The sequence below is a fragment of the Desmodus rotundus genome, chromosome 3, assembly GCF_022682495.2.
Source record: "Desmodus rotundus isolate HL8 chromosome 3, HLdesRot8A.1, whole genome shotgun sequence".
Lineage (NCBI taxonomy): Eukaryota > Metazoa > Chordata > Mammalia > Chiroptera > Phyllostomidae > Desmodus > Desmodus rotundus.
This window is the reverse complement of record NC_071389.1, coordinates 55,416,264-55,439,036: the sequence shown is the minus strand read 5'-3', so window position 1 is coordinate 55,439,036 and position 22,773 is coordinate 55,416,264. Positions and strand designations below refer to the sequence as shown.

The window sequence follows — 22,773 nt, the reverse complement described above, 5'->3', positions numbered from 1 at the left end:
CCTCTTGAAGTGTTAATATACAAATATACTTCTTGCCCTTTGTCTTGAAGCAGATGTTTTGAGTTGAACTCTCAACCAAAACAAATATAAAAAGCCGTTTCAACAGTAACATTTTTAGCAAAATAAAAAGACACACACATATTTACTTATTGGGGAGAAAAAAGTTTCAAAGCCAAAAGAGACAAAAGCAATGCAGCAGTACTTGACGATTGCAGAAGAGCTTCAGATAAAATGGCTTCTACCACTGATTTTATATTTTGGAATATAATCTTCAAATATAGACAGGGAAGGAGATTTAGCTCAGCTCTTTCATAGCTCATAAATGTAAGGTTGTCAATGGAACTATCAACTCAAAAGTAAGTAACCTCCATCGGTGTGTTGGGCTTTATTTTCCTGCATGCTCAATACAGCTCATTTAGTTTAAATAGACTAACTGAACACTTCTTTGTGCCAGACACAAATCTGGGGATGTAGTAATGAGCACAAGTTCAAAGTCCTGCCCCTAAGGATCTCACTCACTTGGTGACAGGTGACCGACACCTAAGGTCTCTAAATGATAACTCACTAAGCCGATGAAGAGCGTGAGAGCAGTGGTGCAAATGTGCTCTTGCGGTAGGGTGTGTCTCAGACGTTGACCTTTGAGAAGGGACTTGAAAGGCGCACTGAACATCCACGAGTTAAAAGAAAACTGGAGGACGTATTCTTGTCAGAGTGAACAGCAAGCGCAAAACCCTAAAGTGGATTGAGCCTGCGTGTTGCAGGAACATGCGGAAAGCCAGAGGGGACAGCGAGGGGGGCGTGCAGTTGGGGATGAGGTAGGTTGGAGCATATATAATATACGTATAGATATTTTCCTAGCCTAAGGAAATATCTCTGCCAAGGGAGCTAGGGTGTACAAATTTCTCAAGAGGCCACCCAGGGATGAAGCGGATTTCCAACAGCGGAGCTACTGGGACGCCTTTCCTACTAGGGTAGGACCAAGTTAGACTATCGAAAGGGATGGACTGTGTCCTGCCCTCGGATCAACCCTCTCTCGGGGGCACGGGCAGATCGTTGGGACGGACTTCTGCGGTCCCCGGCGCGCCGGTGCTGCAGCGGCTGCAGTTACCAGCAGGCGGTGCAGTGAGCGCGCCTGCAGCGGGCGCCGCCCGCCCGTCCCCGCGACGACGAGAAAGGAGGGGACCGGAAGGAGCCGCTGGTGCTGAGGGAAGTGGCAGGAGCGGGAGGCGGGGACCCACCTGGAAACGCCGCGGCCCCGCTGTCGAGCTTCCTGCGGCGGCGGCCACCCGAGCAATTGCTGTGGCGGGGGCGGGGAGCGGCCACGACGACGGCACCTCCCCAAGTGGCCCGCGGCGACTAGCCCCGCGGGAAAGGTGAGCGGGCGCTTTGGACACGTGGTGAGGGCTAGGCGCGGGGGAGGGAGAATGGGAGAAGAGGAGGGAACCCAGGATACGTTTGGCTCCGGGACCCGGATTTGGAGTCCAGTGTTGGGAGGGGGGTGGGCTGGAGACGGCGGCGGCGACGGCGAAGCCCCCACGTGGGGTAGGGGTGCGCGCGCACGTGTGCTTGGGCGAAAAGGGGGGCGGGGAGGGCAACGGACACGCGCTCGCTCTGTAGCGGCCCACGTGATGGGCACGCCGAGAACCTACCTCCACGTGACAGGCTGTTTGAGGTTGGGGGATGCTGTGTTTGTAATATTGTAACCGGTCAACAGAGATTTTAGGGTTGTTTGCTACTTTTCTTTTATGCTAGGGGAAATGAGAAATTAACACGAAAAAGACTTCCTGCTCTTTCTCTATTTTACATGTTCTTCAGTCCATTAATGAAGCACTTTTTAACTCCCGAACTACTGATTTTCGTGTACCGCCATGTTGTTCTGGGGGAAACTCGCGAGATGCCAGTGGGTTCGTATCGCGAGATCTCTCGATTCTCGCGGGACCTTGTTGGCTGAGCGGTTGTCCTGGATGGCGGAGCCTTGGGTTCCGGGGGCTTGGGACCCGCAACTCTTTGTACAAGGCAAGTTGTTAGGGAGGGGCCGGGAGCGAGTGCCTCTTGATGCTGGGAGACGTGTTGTGTCAGATTCCTCTAGTCTTGAAGGGAATACGTTGACTCCATTGAAGCAAAACGATCTTCCTTCCCCCACCCCTCCGCGGGCGCTACGCCACCTGCAGTATGCATCTCTCAGCCGCGGCACCTTCTCCCCCGCGCTGTAATAGTTCCACCCCCGTCCCAACTCACTGGAAGTCTGGAGTTGTGCTCGCGCAGACTGGACGGGTCCATCGGATACTGTTCCTCTTAACTTTCAAACGTTTTTATCAGTTTTTCTCCTTGTTGCCATTTTCTAAAGAATTCCAGACCTGTTAACCATTCTGTCGCTTGTTTCTGCTATGGTACCTTTTTCCATTGGCCATTCTCAGATGCTCAGAACAGAGCGCTTTTCATTTCTTCTCTCTGGATAGCGTTTACTCCTATTTATTTGGACATTGATAATTTCCCCATGACTTTATCTTACTTTGCATTTACAATAACTTTCGGTAGTATGTGGAGGAGCCCTTTATATTTCTGACCATACTTGATGTCAGAATAAACGTACTTTTTAAAATCTTTTTGTACGTACGTGCTTTGTTACTCACAATTACCGATAAGATTTAGATAACTACTGTGTTGCGAGGTTGCCATCTTTGATCAGGAGTGGTTGTTTTAGGTTACATGTTTAAGGTAGTAGTGGAATGTTTTAAGTCAAATTTTTAATTAAAAGCATACTTCATAACCTGTGGTATCAAAGTTTAAGTTCAGTTTTTCTTAAATGAGTTTGACATCAAATTGAATTTTCTCCAACTCTAATGTCTTATCAGAAATGAATTCACAGTAGACTTTTAATATTCTAGAGTATTGTTTGGATTTATTTAGTATTCTTAGTGGTGAATTAATTATAATACTAATCAGATAACTGGATAATCCATAACTTTTTTTAAATAACAGAAGTGTAGTTTATTTGCCTCTACACTTAATACAGGAAAGTGTAGAGTAAAAAGCTCCCTGTTACACTCGACCAAATTGCCTTCCGCAGTCTTGAATCTCTGACCACTCTCGGTGATAGCTGTGTATTTTAGATATTTTCCATGTATTAGTTTTTTTCATGAAGAGAACAAAGTGGAGGGATGTTATATTAACATACACTATCAACAACATTAGTAATCAATAAACTTTTTCCTACTCACATTTTTTATTTAGTGATATATACATGTTATTTTGACTCATGCATTCTTGCTATAAAAAAGTAAATTTTTTGTTTGTACAGATTTTTGGATGGTGTCGTTTTGTGAAAATATCTTGAAGGATAGCACAATTATTTTTGTGCTAGAGATTTAGTATGCTGGTAGCTTTGTACAAATAAAGTTCACATAAAATAGAATTTAAAGAATTATTTGTGCTTGCTTTGCCAGCACATATATTAAAGAAATAAATATCTTATTGGGGTTTATATTTTTATGTTAAAATTTGTGTTATGTATTTACCCTTATATTCATTTTTATATTTTATAATACTTAACATATTCTAAACTATAACCCAAGTATGTATATAGGAGTTTTTCAGAAGTTTTAAAAGTTATGCTCAATTAAAGTAATAGTTCTGACCATGCAGTGTAGTGAGCTTAACAGGTGAGTGGCTGATATAGGAGTAGTTAATAAAAATACACTCAAAAGTTGCTGAGCAGCAATTTTGCAGTAGTTTTTTGTATTTTTTCTATCAAACTTTCCAGCAATATTATTAGATCTTTCACATAAGAAAAATGTTTGCTCTTTTTGGGCAATGTGGCTTTTCTATTGTAATAATTTGAATAAAAATATTGGTTATACTTAATGATGTGGGAAAGGAGACATAGGAGTGTGTAGGTTGATACTGAAATGAAATTGGGGAAGTTGCAGAGCAAAGTGGAAGGTAGAAGGTTGACAGAGTCCTGGTTCAATAATAGTCAGGCACATGATGGTTGCTGCAGGGCCACCTGGGTTGACCAGAATTTGCAATCAGTGTTTGAGGCAATTTTTCCTCTTAACTAATTTTTTCAGACAGTTTTCAGTCCTCCCCGCAAATTGCTTGATATCTATCACCTGCCATAAAAAGTCTGCAACTGAAGTTGGTATTTAATTGAAATTTTACTTAGGTATATATAGACCTTGTTAACCAACATTTATTGAATACATTTTATTATTTTTAGAAGTAGGAAATTATGAAAATTACAGTGGATTCAAAGGTCACAGCTGTAATGGCCTTTGCAAAGGCATCTGCAAAGTTTTGTTTGGTGGGCCTTTGGTGGTAGTTCTTGGGTGCATCTCATCCTCACAATAATATGTGTTCCATACACTAACAACTTTGTTTTATAAACTATTAATACTCCTGGTAGTGGATCTTGAGGATTATTGGTCTTTTACAGGCTGGTACCTGCTAAATTTTCTAAGATACTTGGGCAGGAATATACTCAGAAAATCCAAGAAAGAGGAGAAATGTATCTCACATGATTTGAGTTTGCTCGAGTAAAACTTAACCAAGAAATTTTATTTTGCTTTTTCTCAGTTATTACTGTCTTTACTGGCAGCTAATGAGCTTCAGTAATCAGAGAAAATGAATAATAGTGGTAATATAATACTGATTTGTCCTCACTTGGATGTTTTTCTTAAGGTCTAACAGAATGCTAATTTCCATAGACTTGTAACTTTGTAAACTATTCAGTGTAGTACCTGTGTTACCTATTAATTGTACAAACAATATAAATTTTAGCCCTGGCTGGTGTGGGTCAGTGGATTGAACACCCGCCAGGGAACCAAAAGGTTACCAGTTCAATTCCTGATCAGGACACATGTCTGGGTTGCCAGCCAGGTCCCCAGTTGGGGGTATGTTGAGATGCAACTGCCTGATGTTTCTCTCCCTCTCTTACTCTCTCTCTCCTTTTCCCTCTCTCAAATAAATAAAATCTGTAAAAAAAATTTTTTAAACGTATATTTATTGTATTTCTTACCTCTTCTTGAATCATTGTCCAAGAGAGATTACAGTAAATTACTTGACCAGAAGTCTCAGTAAAAGTATGTTGCAGGTGCTTTAAAAAAAAAACTATCTAATTTTATATGAAAATTTAATCTGGATTTAACTACAAAGAATATTTTCTAGAAAATGTTTTTATTCTTGTTTATTTTTTAGAAGATTTTTATGTATTTACTTTTTTTTAGAGTAGAAGGCAGAGAGAGAGAGAGAGAGAGAGAAATATCCATGTGTGAGAGAAACATCCATGTGAGAGAGAAACATTATCAGTTGTCTCTTGCTGGCCCCCAGCCGGGGACCTGACCTGCAACCCAGGCATGTGCCTTGACCGGGAATCTTAACTGGTGACCTCCCAGTTTGCCAGGAGGATGCTCAACCCTCTGAGCCAGGATGGTCAGGGCAAGACTTTTCAATTTTTAAAGTAGTATTAACTATAGATGTGGTACACATTGTGGTCCAAATTTTTATAGTTAATACTTTGATAACCACTATAATTATACTTTAAAAAACACTATCCTTAAATATTTCCCAAAGTCCTAAGCCTTTACTTCTAAAACCATGGAATATGGACTTCACTGTTCATTTGAACTTGTCCTCTTACCTCTTTCTGTTTTCTCTTTTTAGCTACTTTCATTTATCTGGGTAATTTTTGTCTTGTGAGAGAAAAGTGAGTTGAGTAACTTTTTGTGAGAAGACTTAAACTACATATTCAGTCACTTTATTATTTATTATTTTTGGAATTCCATTATATTAGTAATTCAAGGACATTTTGAGTGCCAGTGACGCCGTCTACTTGAAACAGCAGGAATCTTGAGCCTTAAAAAAATAACTGTTGTAATCAAGTAAAATAATCTTAAAATCCTTTGTTCAGAAACTACTAATTGGAGTAAGTAACTTTAAATTTTGCAGCCCTATCAGGGTTGGTTATCTGATTTTTTTTTTTTTTTTAGCTCACAGATTATAATCCACAGAATTGGCAATTGGAGTTAGGCACACTGACAGCTGAAATGTCTGTCATCTTATTTCAAGGGAAGAGGAGGAAGAGCTATTAAAAAGAAGATGGAACTGTGGAAGTTAATAGTGTTGTAAGGCCATTGCATGGAGTCATACGGTCCTATATCATTAACTGCTGAGCAAATCCCAGTAGAGGTGTGTACATGGTGTGTCACAATGATGACCTCGGTCATAAGTAAACTTTTATTCCATGTACTGTGCTTAAGGAAACAAGAAATTGGTGTCTTTTAAAAAGATTTTTTTATCAGAGTAAACATTTTCAAAGCTTTGTTAATGCATTTTAGTTTTCTAGAACATTTACTTAACAGAACTCATATGATGATACTAATAACAATGGTGCTGTTGTGTTTGGAATTTCTTTCAATTTTATTGCCTTTACCTACTTATTTATTCCCTTATTTAATGTTTCAAGGGATTACTTTTCACATACAGCTCTATTACATGTAGTATTTGATATTAGTAGTAATTGAGCAATTGTCTAAATATGGTGATAAAGGAATTTTCAAAACAGATAATTAGATTTAGTAATGTTCTGTCTGGATGATTCAGTTCTATGGTTTAAATCCTGATAACTGAGTCTTTATCCCCAGCACACTGCACTGAGTGTCCTGAGGCGAGACATGTTTCATATTGTGGTGGATTTTCTTTGCTGCTTTGCTTGCCTCCTTAGTCTCTTTTAACACCAATTTAAAACTCATGTGTGTGTTGTAATGATTTTAATGGCTGGCTTGAGGATTTTAAATCTTGGAAATTAACATTATTAACACTTTGATGTGTTTCTTCCATTATTTTAAATATATATGTTGTACATACTTATAGATAAAACACATTTGATCTCATGTTCTGCTTTTTAACCTAATGTTAGGTAACATTTTCCCATTTTCACAATGAATCTTCATAATCATCATAAATGGTTGTATAGTGTTCCATGTACAGATGTATCATTCCCCTATTCTTCTCACATAAATAACAGTGTGAAGAGTGTTCATGCATGTTTTCTAGTTATTGTCTAATATATTCCCAGAAATGATATTTAGGTACATTTCAAAGGCTCTTACAACCAATTGTCACAGTATTTGTAAAAAGTATCAATTTAGCACTGCCGGTGTGCCTTGGTTGGGTTGGGGTGCAGTCCTGTACAACAAATGGCTGGGGCTTCAATTCCTGGTCAAGGTACATAATAACCTAGTTGTGGCTTCAGTCCCTGATTGGGGTGGCAATGGGAGGCAACTAATCAGTGTTTCCCTCCAACTCGGGACCTGGCTGGCAATCCTGGCACATGCCCTGACCGGGAAGCAAATCATTGACCTTTGGGTTTGCAGAATGATGCCCAATCCACTGAGCAACACCAGTCAGGGCTGCTCTGGTCTCTTTATTGTTTGCTTTCTGATGATTTTTAAGAACACTTTATAAATTAATGATAATAAAGCTCATTCTGTACAAAACAATGTTTTATAAACTTTTTTCTTGTCAGCCAAAATTTGAAATATCCTTTTCCCATTCCCCAGAATTTAGGGGGATTAAATGAAGCAATTTCTCCTTTCTTGAATAACATGATAGGAAACTACCTAAGAGTACAGTGCTAGAGGCTATAAAGATATAACTACTTTGGTAGATTTTGTAGAATTAGAGAAATAAACTTGTAAGAACAACAATTTAGGGTGTATGTTTAAGGTATTTCCTTTATTAAATACAGTAATGTACAACTTGACATCATATGCTTCTAGTATATTTAATGAAAAAGTGCTAATTGGTAGTTCTAGGACTCAAGATATCTTCCTTCAGCTGGTAAGCACATTGCCATATTTGAGTACAGTATGGCATCCATGCCAAAGAAGGCGTTTTTTAATATTGAAAGTTCTTACTGTTTAGGACGGTAGGATTCTTTTCTTTGTGAAATAATTCTTCAAAACCTTAAAATAATCATTCTAAAAAGTCTGATGTTTGTATTTACACTTTAGAACTGAGATAGCTGCAAAGCTATTTTAACATTTTCTGCTGCATACAGATTAGTGTGATTGTATTAATGCAGGAAGAAAATCCAGATTAATTTTTGAGTGTGAAGCCATAGTAAATATTTGAAAAGTTGTATCCTGTGCTTGGGGATCAAATAAAGAGAATTGCAGATGAAGAACTGTTTGTGATGAAATTTCCTTCTACCCTGGTGTGGGGTGAGATTTAAAGGTATTAGAACATAATTTATACCTTTTATTTCTACCAGATTTCAGCTACCCCATAAAGGGATGAGTTGATTTGTGAAATTTTGGTACTGAAGTGGTCCAGGAAATAGCAGTTGCTAACTGTATTCTGGCACTTACACTCCTTACTAGCTGTTTTTGTTTTTTTTTTTAATCCTTACCCAAGGAATACTTAGTGATTTTAGAGAGAGAGGCAGACAGACATCGATGTGGGAAACATGGGTTGGTTGTCTTCATATATGCCCCTACCCGGTATTGAACCCACAACGTAGGTATGCGCCCTGACTGGGAATCAAACCTGCAACTTTTTGGTGTGTGGGATGCCCCAACCAACTGAGCCACCTGGCCAGGGCTCTTTCTTTTCTTAATTGGTCAGAAATTTAAGGAAAACAGATATGTAGTTTGTATACACTTCCATTAGTACGCAGATTAATGTGTATCATAAAGTGAAATAATGCTTTTATTGGCTTGGCTGTGTTGTAGAGGGAGATCACAAGATTTTTTCCTCCTGAAAAAGGTGTGTGTGTGAGATTTATCTACTGATAGTCTTTGAGGAACTTTGTAATACTTCTCTGAATATAATTTTTAAATGTTGTTTTTGCTGTAATATGTTTTATTTCCTGAGGGAGAAATTTCCTTTCTCCCCCTCTCTGCTTTTAAAAAAAATGTGAATATGATTAAAGTATAATATACACAGAAAGTTCCAATAAGTGTACAATTCAGTGAATTTTTACAATATGGACACACCTGTGCAATTATTAGTAAGAAGCAGAACATTATCCAAATCCCAGAGTCTGTCTTGTGCCCTATTCTGGTTATTAAAACTCCCCTCTCTCCCCTGGGAAACCACTATTTTGATGTGGAGTTCCTCAGAACAATTTTGTGTGCTTTTGAGCTTTAATTTCCTTTGTAAACGTTACTGGATTTTTATCCTGTTTTGATATGAGTAACCTGAGAAATCTTAGAACTCAATCTGTTTTATACCTGGAGATTTCAGCACTTTGATTTAGACTTTTCTCATGGCATTCATAGTTTTCAAGAACTCCCTAGAAGTTACTGGATGTCAAAAAAAACCCTTTGCTTTCAGATTGTGTGGTAGACCTCTTTGTCTTTTAATGTTGGTTGGGCAAATGGGATACTTTTTAAATGCTGTCGTTGATGGTCTACAAAAGCACCTCAGCTTTTATTTTATTTTATTTTTCCACTTAAAATTTTTGTTTTGAATACTTTAGTACAGCATTCCTGACCAGCTAATGGCTTTTTGGGCTTTCATCCTATGACTTGGCAGCGTTGTTTTCATTCTTTGAATTCCTTTTGAGCAGTGATTCATTCCCATTTCTAATTTTTATCACAGACACCCTCCAGTATCCTGTATTACTTTGGAGAGTGTTGTGAGTGTCCCTCTCCCCAAGAAAAAATCCCATGTTAAGTTTAAGCCATTTTACTTTTAAGGTAACTTATTTTACATTTATGAACAGTATGACATTGTGATACACAGATTATAAAATCAAATTGTAGGCTACTGAAAAATTGAGAATCAAGAGCCTTCCTTGATACTACTTACTTTCAGGCTGGCTTCAAATGTAAGTGCAACTTTGTTCCCACAAGTCCTCCCTTTGCATCTTCTTTTCTACACCTCCCATTTCAATTTTTAATTTTAAAGAAATAGTGAAAGATTTATTACTGTGTTCATGCGCATAATTTTCCTTTCAGCTAAGTCCCATGGTTAGCCTGAAAGTGTATCTTAATTTCCTTTATAAATAAATTTTGGTTACTGTCAGTTGTTAACTTAGGGCTAGTATATTATAAATGACCTGTAGCTGTTGAAATTAGCTATTTTGTTCCAGAATAATTTAAGATTAGTACATACCTACATTTCAGACTCTAGTGATCTTGTATTTGTTGAGCTTTTGTGGAAATTAAATGTCATGCAAAGTTTTTGTCTTATTTCTTTAAAAAGGTTTTTGTTTTTTTTCTCTTGGAGATTTTAAATGTCCAAGACATGTGGGGGAAACATGTTATAAGAGAATATTATCTTATGAAGAATGAAGTAGAGAGTAGTAGTTGACTTACGTAAAAGTTGCAGGGTTACCACTAGATTTGAATAAATGCTGTTCTTACTTGGCTAGTGAGTCAGGATATTTTCCGGTTTGACCTGTAGATCGTTTTCTTTCTGTAGTTAGCAAAATTTCACCGAGGAAATGCTGATTCATTTGTAACTGTAAAGGCAGTGGTTCTCAAACTTCAGCGTGCATCATAATCACCTGGACGATATGCTTGTTTGTTTTTAAAAAATAGTGGATCCCGGTGCCCCACTCCTGGTGTTCCAGATTTAATGGATTAGGAGACTACACTTTGAGAAACAATACTGGAGTATAGTCAGGGCTCATACATTTAATCAAAGAACCCCAGACAAACACCTCCCAAGTAATTCTGATGTACATCCTAACTGGGAACCTTTGGGCAGTAGTTCTCAAAATATGGACCTGGGAATAGCAGCATAGCATCACTTGGGAACTTGTTACAAATGCAAATTGTCTCCAACTCTAGGTTGGAACCCAGAAATTTATGCTGTAAACTAGCCCTCCAAATGATTCTGATGTATGCTAAAGTATGAGAACTGTCATTGTAACTCAGAAGTGCCCTTCCTTGGTACCTTTCTGGGCACTTAACTAGGAATGCAAATTTCAGGCGCCCAGCAAGCTCTTCCTGAATAACAGAATCTCATTTTAACTAGATTCCCAGGCAGTTTGAATGTATATTGAAGGTTGTGAAGGACTACCCAAGATAATTTTTAAAACTGTAAAGTAATACTAATCAAGATTTACTGAAAATTCTCTGTGTGCTAGATACATATAAATAGTGTATTCATTTGGTTCTCACAAGAACCTTGTAAGGATGGTTACTGTTAACCCTCATTCTGCAAACAAGCAAGTTGAAGCAGAGGTTAAGTATCTTGCTCGGTGTCGTACAGGTGCTAAATTCTGGGTTTGGGATATGAACTCTTGTTTTCAGACAAGAGTTCTTGTTTTCCAGAACTCTTGCATTCAGACTCTTGTTTTGGAGTTTGATTTGTTATCATCAGGGGCATTTATGTATATTATTTGCCTTTCCTTGTTTCAGGACCATAGTGTATGTTCCAATGAATTTTTTTCTATCACATTTTATACTGGCATTTGAATTTTCTTCCGAATGTTATATTCAGTGACTATTTTAGACATAAAAACAGAACTGGAATAGTTATGATTTGAATATTTGACCTTTAAAAATAGAAATCTTTTAAGTTTATTCATCAAGGTGTTATTTATCCAAACTCTTCTGTTCCTCTATACATCTTGGTTTTTGCATGTATTTTAGTAAGACATTTCTTACTGGTCAGTGTCTTAGATAAAATTTTGCACAGTGGTGTCCTGTTCAAGAACTGCATTTGTTTATTAAAAAGGACTACAATGTAATTCAGTATATGGAAGCCCAAATATGCTCAAATAAGATACGCAGATTTGCAGAACAATAGATCTAAATGTTTGTGTTAATTTCAAGGTAGTAATGTAAGAAAGGAGCAATCTGGTCACCTTATTAATTACAGGTTTTTCAGGGAGGGTTTCTGAGTTATATTCTTTCTGATTATATAATACAGTGGTTTTTAGTAAATTGACAGTGTTCTGCAACCCTCCCCACAGTCCAATTTTAGAGCATTTGCATAATTCCAAAAAAGATTTCTTTTGCCTATTTTAAGTCATTCTCACCTTCAGCCTATTGTAGGTTTAAAAACAAATCACCTGATGCATTTACAAGTCCTTCAGTATAGTACCATGTTACAGCTTTAATAGTAAAACTACTTATAAACTTTAATCCATAAATCCTTTGTTTTTTACTTTGAAGAAACTGAAAAATACACATATTGTTATTCCATGCTCTTTATTTCTGTCCATCCAGATTAATTTACCTGATTTGTAGGCTTTAAAGTGATAGGAATGGTAGTGTTTAGGCCTAGCCACAATCTAATGTATGAAGAGGAAATGAGAAGATAATTAAGAGAAACTTACTGTCTATACTTCCATGATGTTACAGTTGTAGAGTTTTTGTCTATTTGGTAGTTGCTTGGTTTCTGGAAAACTACTCTAAATATTTCTGTTGTCTTGATCTGAGTAACACAGAATGACTTTTTTTAAAGCCTTTTCTCCACAATGATGTGTTTTAAGAATTTTGAGGGTGAATGGCATAATATGCTGAATTAGACAGTTCAGCTTCCTGACTTACGTTCCTCTAATCATGGGTTTTTATTGTTGTATGTAAGGCTCTTTTAACAAAAGTATCTTAAGAATATGTTTGGCATAATATAATATTTTTGGTTTTAATAAGTGGATTAATTAAACAATGAACTAATAAAGATTATCAGAGCTTTTGATAAATGCTTTGCTGTCTGTTTAATCTAAAAGTTGAGAATTGCTGGTGTGAAATTGATTCTGACCAACAAGGAAGAGCAGTGATGGGCATATGGAATTAACTATTATTGAATATCTCTTCTGGGCAACAGACTCATTTTATAGTCACTGATTTGTGGTGCAGTTAAAAAAAAAAAAAAAAGAACATGAGCTGGAATCAGACTTGGATTTAGTGAATCCCAGCTCTAGCATTGTTTTTTAAAACATTATTTTTTAGAGAGAGGGGAAGGGCGGGGAAGAGGAGGGGAGAGAAAAATCAACATCAATCAGTCGCTCTCATACACGCCACTGTGGGGGACAGAACTTGCAAACTAGTCATGTGCCCTGACTAGGAATCAAACTGGTGACTTTCCGCTTTGCTGGACAGTGCCCAACCAATGCAGCTACATTGGTCAGGGTCTGACTCTAGCATTTATGAGCTCTGTAACTTTAAAAAGTTATTTATCTCTAAGCCTTGTTTTTCTCATTATAAATGATACAGCACTTTCTACTCATGTATAGAGTGTACAAGGTACTTAGTATGAAATAGGTGCTCAGTAAATGCTATTTCTTATTTTATTGATGTGGAAATGGAGGCTCAGGGAAGTTTGCTAGTAAGTGACAAATGGCTGAGTCCAAAGCTCATTATGCTTTTCAAAACACTATTCTCTGCTTCCCAGATAGAAATGAAAGTCATGAGAATCCAAAGGTAGTGAGTGTTACATTGGAGTTCATATTAGGTAGGAATTCATAGAAAAGCCAGTTTCAGAAACTTAGGAGAAAAGATTGATAATGACCACAGATAGTATGAACAATATTGATAGAAAGCTCTTAAAAATGAAGTCTGTTATTAAAATTACAAAAAATTTCCATTGAGGGAAGAAAAATGTATGAGTCATCTAAAAAAATTGCTTCCACATAAGTCATTTCTAATCTTTTTCAAAGGAAATCATCAAGAATACCCACATAATGGTATATAAGTAAAGGTTAATACAAAAAAGTAATGCATAAGAGTGTGGCTAAAGCTCTGAATGAGTTAAAGTTTGCAAAAAAAAAAAGCTTAAGGACAGCAGTAAGGGCTAGTTCCAGCTAAGTTCAAAGCAAGATCAGTAAGGGAAAAAGAGGCCTATTGATTAGGAAGATAATATTAAGTAATGAGCACTACTCAAATCCTATTTTACTTTATGATTTTCATGCTGGAAGGGAGACAACTCTGTTTAAAGAGGAAATTTTATTCCATGATATGTGATAGAGAACATCTAGTTTCATTAAATAAATTTATATCTGTAGTTCTAATGAATTGCTTGGAGCAATGAAGTTTCATTGTTTCTTTTGTCTATGGCTACTTTTGGGTGTAGAGGAGACCATTTATAATTTTTGGTAAAATATATCAAGTAATTAAAATAAATTTTAAAACTTGCCATTAAGGCCTGGCTTGGTGTGGCTCAGTGGATTCACTGCTGGTCTGCAAATCAAAGGGTTAACTTGATTCCCAGTCTAGGGCACATGCCTGGGTTGCAGGCCAGGTCCCCAGTAGGGGGCACATGAGAGGCAACCACACATTGATGTTTCTCTCCCTCCCTTTCTCCCTCTCTTCCCCTCTCTAAAAATAAATAAAATCTGAAAAAAAAAAAAAAGCCCAAAACAAAAAAAAACCTTGCCTTTAAGTTCAATTTACATATTTTACTCTATTAATAATCTGGCAAGTTTAATATATACTAATATACATATTTTATTTTCCTAGGTGTGGGTGGGGATGACACTTTAATATATATTTTAGTAGTTCTAGTTGAACAGATTAAATCTTCCTTAAAATACTCTTCCTAGTAAAATGGCTTCTGTATTTGTTTTCTTTTCCTGTAATACTCTTCTCATATACTTACTTGAATGGCTTGCTCTCTCACTTAGTTCTCAGGTTCAGTTGTCACGTTCCCTAGAGAGGTTTTCCCTAGTGAGGGACTTTTAAAGGCATTATTTACATAGACTTCCATGTGAATGGTACTCACTTGTATGATCCTCATTATGCCATCTAAAATAGTACTTCCTTCTTTCACTTTCCCCAGCTCATTTTTCTTCATAGTAATTATCATACCTGGTATTCTATTGTTTGTCTTTTTTTATTGAAATATAAGACCCATGAAGGTTTAATGTGTGTTTTGTTCACATATTTAGTTCTCAGAGCCTGTAATGATGCTTAGTTCCTGGTGATCTCAGTGATTATTTTTTCAGTGAGTGAGATTACACTGTAAAATACTTGGAACAATGTTAAGCAGTAGGAAAATGCCCTTTGAATGTCAGCTGTTAGTACTGCTACTATTAATGCTGCTTAATTTAATTACAATCCTTATATTTATACATTTAATATACCAGACTTTATTTTTAGTACTTATTATATGCCTTATGGAGTAAATGTAAAATTTCAACAAGCAGGACTTTGCTAAAAACTTAAATTATAGTGAGTCACAATTTCTCTTAAACATTCCAAATTTTGCTTATTAACCAAATCAAATACTCTTAATACCTTTAAAGTCACAAGTCTGAAGTCGGTTACTACTTTAAATTTAGAATCATGAGCTGTCAGATTCTGTAATGTTAAAGTTCTCTTAAATATTAAAAGAAGTTCAAGAAAAAATATGTGTAGTTTTAAAGTTAACATAGAAATATTAATATTGTGGATTTGTTGTACTTAATTTCCGTATTTAATTCTAATTCATTTTGGAGGTTGGGCAGTCACAGGAAGTGTTTTCTCTCAAGCAATTAGAAATTTCTGTGACACAGTTTATTATCAGTTACCATATCTTGACAGGCTGATTATCAGCTTGACATTGGCCTTGGAAGCTGCCTTTCCAGGTGGTTTTTCTCATGTCACAGATGAACACTTTGAACCTGTAACAAAAATTGCCCCTATAATTATAGTGGAACTCTTTTGGTGTCTTCTGAATTCAAGCTTAAGCCTTTTGTAAATATTTTGTAACTTTTTAAATTCCATTGCCTGATCAAATTCTATAAATCCCACCCAGCTTGCTTTACCACTTGATTGGATTCCAAGAAACCATTTTCTACTTCTGTGGCTAATGCCATAGGTTTTAAATGACTTTCAAATGACGCAAAGGATCTAAGAGGTGTTAGTAGCTTTTGTTAATTTGTAGTGACTCAGAATATTCCAGAAAAGTAGAAACAGATAAAAAGTCTTATTAAACAAAAAAAAATAGTGGTTTTGGAAATCATTTTTTTGTCCTTGAAGGTGAGGTAGATAAATACAGGGTAACTCACAGCATTAATAGTATTACATTAATAGGTATAAAATAACCTTTGTTAAAGTATTACAAAGGCATCATTGTAAAACTTAGAGCTATATCTAAAAAGGTTATTTTTGTTCTTGTCCATTTTAATATTTTTGTTAATGCTTTGGTTAAATACATAGGTGTACTTATAAAATTTCTGAACAATTCAGCAGGTAAGGGTAGATAATTAAAGAAACTTAAAAAAATTTGCCTGAAACCACAGGCAGAAACCTGTAGTGTGCATTGCTTAAAAGTGAGGAATTTTAAAAAATAGGAAATTCAGTTGAAAAAGTTTTGTGAGCAGAATTCTGTTCAATTCACCAATATAAAGTTACTAAGAATAAAAATGAGTTGCACTGTTTCTTTGAGGAGCCTATAGTCATGTAGGAAATGTAGACATATCAAACTATATATTGTAAATTCTGTGATAGAAGAATTAACCATTATTGGAGCAAGAGAGTGATGAGCAGTTAAATCATTGAATTGGGCTTTGAGAAGAAGAATTTTTAAATTAGGGGCCTGAACAGCTAGAATCACGGCTGTGTTTATGAAGCCATATATTTGTGAACAGATGAAGACTAGCTTGGAATGGGAGTCTAGATAGGCTATTACACTAGTTTAATGGGGTGAAGAGGGCCTGAACTGGAGCAATAATATTGGGATAGAAAGAGTAGACTGGTTTTTTCCCCAAGACATTTTAGAAGTTAATAAGTAGGGTTTGCTGATTATATATTGGTGGGAAAAGGGAAGGAGTTACGATGTCTCACAGATCCTCCGGTGAGGATTAAAAAAAAAAAAGATTTAAAGCCCTTGCCTGGTGGCTTCCTTTGTTGTAGCATCCTCTGGTACACCAAAAGATTGCACATTAGATTCCTGGTCAGGGCACATATCTAGGTTGCAGGTTTAATTCCCAGTTAGGACGTATACAAGGAGGCAACTGATGGATGTTTCTCTCTCTCTTGCATCTCCTTCCCTTTCTCCCTTTCTCCCTTCCCCTTCCCCCCTTCTTCTCTCTCTAAAATCAGTTAAGCTTATCCTCAGGTGAGGATTAAAAAAAATGTCTCAAAGCTTTTTAGTTTTGGTGGTTAGATATTTGCCACTGAAATTATTGACAAAGGGAGGAGGTAATTTTGGGGGATAGGAAGAAAATGACTAGGGATTTATTCTTGTTGAATAGAACGTACTTTTGGGACATCTAGATTGAGAGTTCAGAATATGTTAGTCTGAAGTTTGAGGTAGAGGTTGAGGCTAGAGTTATAAACTGTTTAAAGGTCAAAAATATCTGAACAAGAGTTATAACTTTATCTATGGAGAGAGGATTAGAAAAGGACATGTACATTTTAGGAGGGAGCAAAGATGAAGAGTCCCAATGCATGAAGAAATGGAAGGGAAGAGACTTGGAAAATTGATCTTAATAAACTTAAATTTTTGAAAAACATTCATTTTTAGAGAGAGAGAAACATCAATTTGTTCCACTTATTTATGCATTATTTAGTGCTTGTTGTTGTTATGTGCCCTGACCAGAGTTCCAACCACAATTTTGGTGTATTGGGACCACACTGTAACCAACTGATCTACCTGGCCAGGGCTGGAAAATTTACTGTATTTTAGAAGGAAGAGGAAAACTAGAAGGAAGTGGGAGGGTAAAGATGGTAGTCTCAAAGGAAGAAGGGAAGTGATAACTTCGTTAAAAGCTTTAGAGGGATTTAATGGTATGGGACTGAGAAGAGAAACCTTTGCATTTGGGGAAGAACTAGTTGGATTTGATAGAGACTTTTAGGAGTTTGGCTTTACATAATCACAGAGATCCAACAGTATGAGTGGTTTAAAAAAATAAGTATCAGGCTGCATTAAGAGAATTCTGTACCTAATAGGGGTTATAATATCTGTTACAAATTGGTTAGAACATATTTATAATGTTGGCCTCACTTTTGGAAAAGATGTATTTTAAGAATATAAATGAAAAACTGGATGTGTCAAGAGGAGGGTAACTAGATGAAGTGTCTGAGAACTCTTGAAGGAACTGAAAATGCTTAATGTGGAGAAGGGGTGACTGACTAGGAAGGAATGAATAGTGAACAGTGGGTGGAGATAGCTATTTTCAGGTAATAAAAGACTGTAATGAATAGGTTTCTCTGATTTCAAACTTAATATAAACATGTAGTATTAATTTTTTTATTAAATTTATTGAGGTGACACTGGTTAACCAGATTATATAGGTTTCAGGTGTACAATTACATGATACATCATCTGTACACTGTGTTGTGTGTTCACCACCCCAAGAATTTTTGAAATATTTTAAACCTAAACATTTATATTGTTATGAATTTACAGAATCATAAAAGTTTTTCCTTTTGCTTCTAGGGAAAGGTATTTGTATGATTAGTTTAAAATGTGAGTCTTCATTGGCTTTTCCATTGGTGTGTAGAAATTTCCATAGCTTTGTATGATGAAATTGATGCCGACATTTCCAGAGAATTGAATAGAAATGACATTATTTTATTTCTTCTGGGTAAAGATAAACTTTTTAGTGAAAACAGAAGTCATGAAAAGTGGTTTAATATAAAGCAGTACTTACTTTGGAATATTTTATTTAGGTATTTTAAATAAGATTTTGATGGTGTTATCAGAGGGCTATTGTAAACAGAGAAAAAAATAAAGGAGTTTCATGATAAGCGTTTGAAATTGAAACTCAAAATTAGATTTCCATAAGGCAGGACAGTTTAAAACTTTTTTTTCATAGGGGAGCTTGATGACACTTTACATCTTTTTTTACCCCCTGATGTCCTGTGTTCGTCTGTAAATAATTTTTTACACTTTGGGTTCTGTTACTGTGGGAAATTGTACCACACATTTAAAACAATGAAATTGAAGTGACTTTTGGCATAATTCCTGAGGGATATGTTTAGTCTTAAGTTCTGATACTCAGGTAGCTGGCATTTGACACAGTGTGTGTCTCTGATAAATGTTGCTACCTCAGTGTCAAATTACTCTAGTTTTCAAATAAGAAAAATTTCCTTAGGTAAATTAAAGTAGCTCAGTTAGAATCAGCATTTATAACCATTGTGTAACCTTGAAAAAAAAATCAGAATGCCTTGTTAGAGTTCCTAGCAAAGTGTCTCTTTTAACCTTTATTGGTTTCCGCTATACAGGATGGGGCAAAAGTAGGTTTACAGTTTGTGTAGAAAATAATACAATAATTAAAAATCAGAGGATCAAATCAGAGATTGGGAAGATAAGGAAGCAGAAAACACCCATCATGGGAGTACCTGAAGGAGAGGAGAGAGAGCAAGAAATTGAAAACATATTTGAAAAAATAATGACAGAAAACTTCCCTAATCTGGTGAAGGAAATAGACTTAGTTATAGGTCTAGGAAGTGCACAGAGTCCCAAACTCTATGAAACCAAAGTGGCCTACACCAAGACACGTTATAATTAAAATGCAAAAGGTTAAGGACAAAGAGAAAAATCTTAAAAGCGGCAGGACAAAAGCAGTTAGTTATCTATAAGGGAGCTTCCATAAGACGGTCAGCTTATTTCTCAATAGAAACATTGCAGGGCAGAAGGAATTAGCAAGAAATATTCAGTGAGGCAAAGCAAGGGCCTACAACCAAGATCACTCTACCCAGCAAAACTATTATTTAGAATTGAAAGACAGGTAAAGAGCTTCCCAGAAAGGAAAAGGCTAAAGTTCATTACCACCAAACCAGTATTACATGAAATGTTAAAGGGTCTTTAAGAAGAAGAAGGAAAAAAGAAAAGAAAAATATGAACAGTAAAATGGCAATAAATCTGTATCTATCACCAGTTGACCCTGTAAAACAAAATGCACAAGCAGAGCAGAAATATACTTGTAGATACAGACAACATTTTTACGGTTGCCAGATGGGAGTGGGGTTGGAGATATTGGTGAAAAGGTGAAGGGATTAAGAACACATTGGTTGTTACAGTATAGGTATTGGGATATAAAGAACAGCATAGGAAATATATTCAGTAATATTCTAATAACTATGGTGTCAGATGGGTGTGAGATTTATCAGGACGAATGCTTGGTAAGTTATGTAATGTTTAATCACTGGGGTGTGTGCCTGAAACTAATATAATAATGTATGTCACCTATAATTGAAAAATTTAAAAAAGAATAATACAATAATAAATAATACAAGAATAAACTCTGTTTCACGTACTCATTTGTAAACCTACTTTTGCCCCGCCCCATGTATTTATGACATGCCATCTTCAAGTTTGATTTTTTTTTAATGTGCAGGAATTAATAAAATCTGAGACCCTTTAAACCCACACAGTTCCAATCATACTTTCTTTGAATGGAAGTTTTTTCTTTTTCTTAATATAAACATCAGATTAAACTTTTATATTTATATTTAAACTTGTATATTGATTAGGTTTATTAGGAAAAAAACCTAAGTGAAATAGTAAGTGGCTGGCCGGAATCTAAAATTGTATTTCATTAGTAACCTGAAAACACTTTAAGCTACATTGAGTGATAGCAAATTAGTAAAGCATATTATAAGCTTTGTTTTCTATATGTAAAGTAGGCTTCATAAGCACATCTTAATGTATTTTCTTATAGAATCACTTTAAATTTAAAATTTTCATCAACAAATACAGCTTTATCTTAAAAGCAACATGACATTGTCCATCAAATGCCTAATAAAAGTTATATCCTGTAACCCAATAAGTATGTTATAAAGAAGTAATCAAGGTTGCAGACATACAGTGTATAAGGATGTTTATCAAAATGTTATTTATAATCAATTGTAAAAAATATAAGTAGCCTAAATATTATGACAGAATGGATATTAGTTAAGTTAGGGATTACTTAGAAGGTTTTTGTATAGACATTAACAGTTTTAAGACTTTATCCATGTGCCATGTAAAGTGTGTGGGGGGCACATGATACTGGGCTTCAGGCCAAGATGGAGGCATAGGTAGACACACTGCGCTTCCTCACACAACCAAAAGAAGGACAACAACAATTTAACAACAAAAAACAACCAGAACTGACAGATTATCAAACTGCATGGAAGTCCAACAACCAAGGAGATAAAGGAGAAACGTTCATCCAGACCAGTAGGAGGGGCAGAGCCGGCAGCCGGGGTGGAGAGGACTCTCGGCAAGGCAGTGGCTGACGGACCAAGCAAGGTGGCGGATTGTGGAGCTGGGCACGCCAGGCTGCAGCTAGCAGACCCCACAAGGTGGTGGCTGGCAGAACCCGCAGCCCCACACTCATGCATAGATAAACCAGGAGGAACGGCAGGGGAGCAAAACACACCACACAACCCAGGGCTCCAGTGCGGGGAAATAAAGCCTCAAACCTCTGATTGAAAATACCCGTGGGGGTTCAGGCGGCAGCGGGAGAAACTCCCAGCCTCACAGGAGAGGTCGTTGGAGGAGACCCACAGGGGCCCAGAATGTACACAAACCCACCCACTCAGGAATCAGCACCAGGTGGGCTCAATTTGATTGTGGGGAGCAGAGAGAGTGACTGGAGGGAGTGACTGAAATCCAGCAGAGAGTGGAGCTGGCGCCATTGCTCCCTCTCGGCCCCTCCCCCACGTACAGAGTCACAGCACAGCCCCTGCGTCACCCCACCCCGGTGAACACCTAAGGCTCCACCCCTTTATGTAACAGGCGCGCCAAGACAAAAAAAGTGGCCCAAATGGAAGAACAGATCAAAGCTCCAGAAAAAATACAACTAAGCAACGAAGCGATAGCCAACCTATCAGATGCACAGCTCAAAACACTGGTAATCAGGATGCTCACAGAATTGGTTGAATTTGGTCGCGAATTAGATGGAATAATGAAGGCTATGCTAAGAGAAACAAAGGAAAATGTACAGGGAACCAATAGTGATGGGAAGGAAATTGGGACTCCAATCAACCATGTGGACCAGAAGGAAGAAAGAAACATCCAACCAGGAAAGAATGAAGAAACAAGAATTCAAAAACAATGAGGAGAGGCTTAGGAACCTCCAGGACATCTTTAAACGTTCCAACATCCGAATCATAGGGGTGCCAGAAGGAGAAGAGGAAGAACAAGAAGTCGAAAACTTACTGGAACAAATAATGAAGGAGAACTTCCCTCATCTGGCAAAGGAAACAGACTTCCAGGAAGTCCAGGAAGCTCAGAGAGTCCCAAAGAAGCTGGACCCAAGGAGGAACACATCAAGGCACATCATAATTACATTCCCTAAGATTACACAGAAGGAAAGAATCTTAGAAGCAGCAAGAGAAAAGGACACAGTTACCTACAAAGGGGTTCCCATAAGACTGTCAGCTGATTTCTCAAAAGAGACCTTACAGGCAAGAAGGGGCTGGTAAGAAGTATTCCAAGTCATGAAAGGCAAGGCCCTACATCCAAGATTGCTCTATCCAGCAAAGCTATCATTTAGAATGGAAGGGCAGATAAGGTGCTTCTCAGATAAGGTCAAGTTAAAGGAGTTCATCATCACCAAGCCCTTATTATAGGAAATGTTAAAGGGACTTATCTAAGAAAAAGAAGATCAAAAATAGGAACAGTAAAAATGACAGCAAACTCAGTTATTAACCACCACACCTAAAACAAAAACAAAAGCAAACTAAGCCAACAACTAGAACAGGAACAGAACCACAGAAATGGAGATCACTTGGAGGGTTATCAACAGGGGAGTGGGGGGGGAGGTACAGAGAATAAGTAGCATAAATGGTAGGTAGAAAATAGACAGGGAGAGGGTAAGAATAGTAAGGGAAATGTAGAAGCCAAAGAACTTGTAAGTGTGACCCATGGACATGAACTATAGGGAGGGAATGTGGGCGG

At 37.0% G+C, this 22,773-nt stretch overlaps 1 protein-coding gene across 3 annotated transcripts in view; it reads left to right on the top strand.

The window, feature by feature from the left end:
- Positions 1–1,234: 1,234 nt before the first annotated feature.
- ZZZ3 (zinc finger ZZ-type containing 3) overlaps positions 1,235–22,773 on the top strand; it is a 97,073-nt gene continuing 75,534 nt past the window's right edge. Inside the window, exon 1 of one of the 3 annotated variants that reach the window (XM_045199581.2) lies at positions 1,235–1,373. The gene's annotated coding sequence lies outside the window, so the exon portion shown is untranslated. Of the gene's footprint in view, positions 1,374–1,904; positions 2,017–5,704; positions 6,187–22,773 lie in introns of those variants that run through there. The other 2 variants (XM_045199580.2, XM_045199582.3) reach the window with 2 other exon arrangements.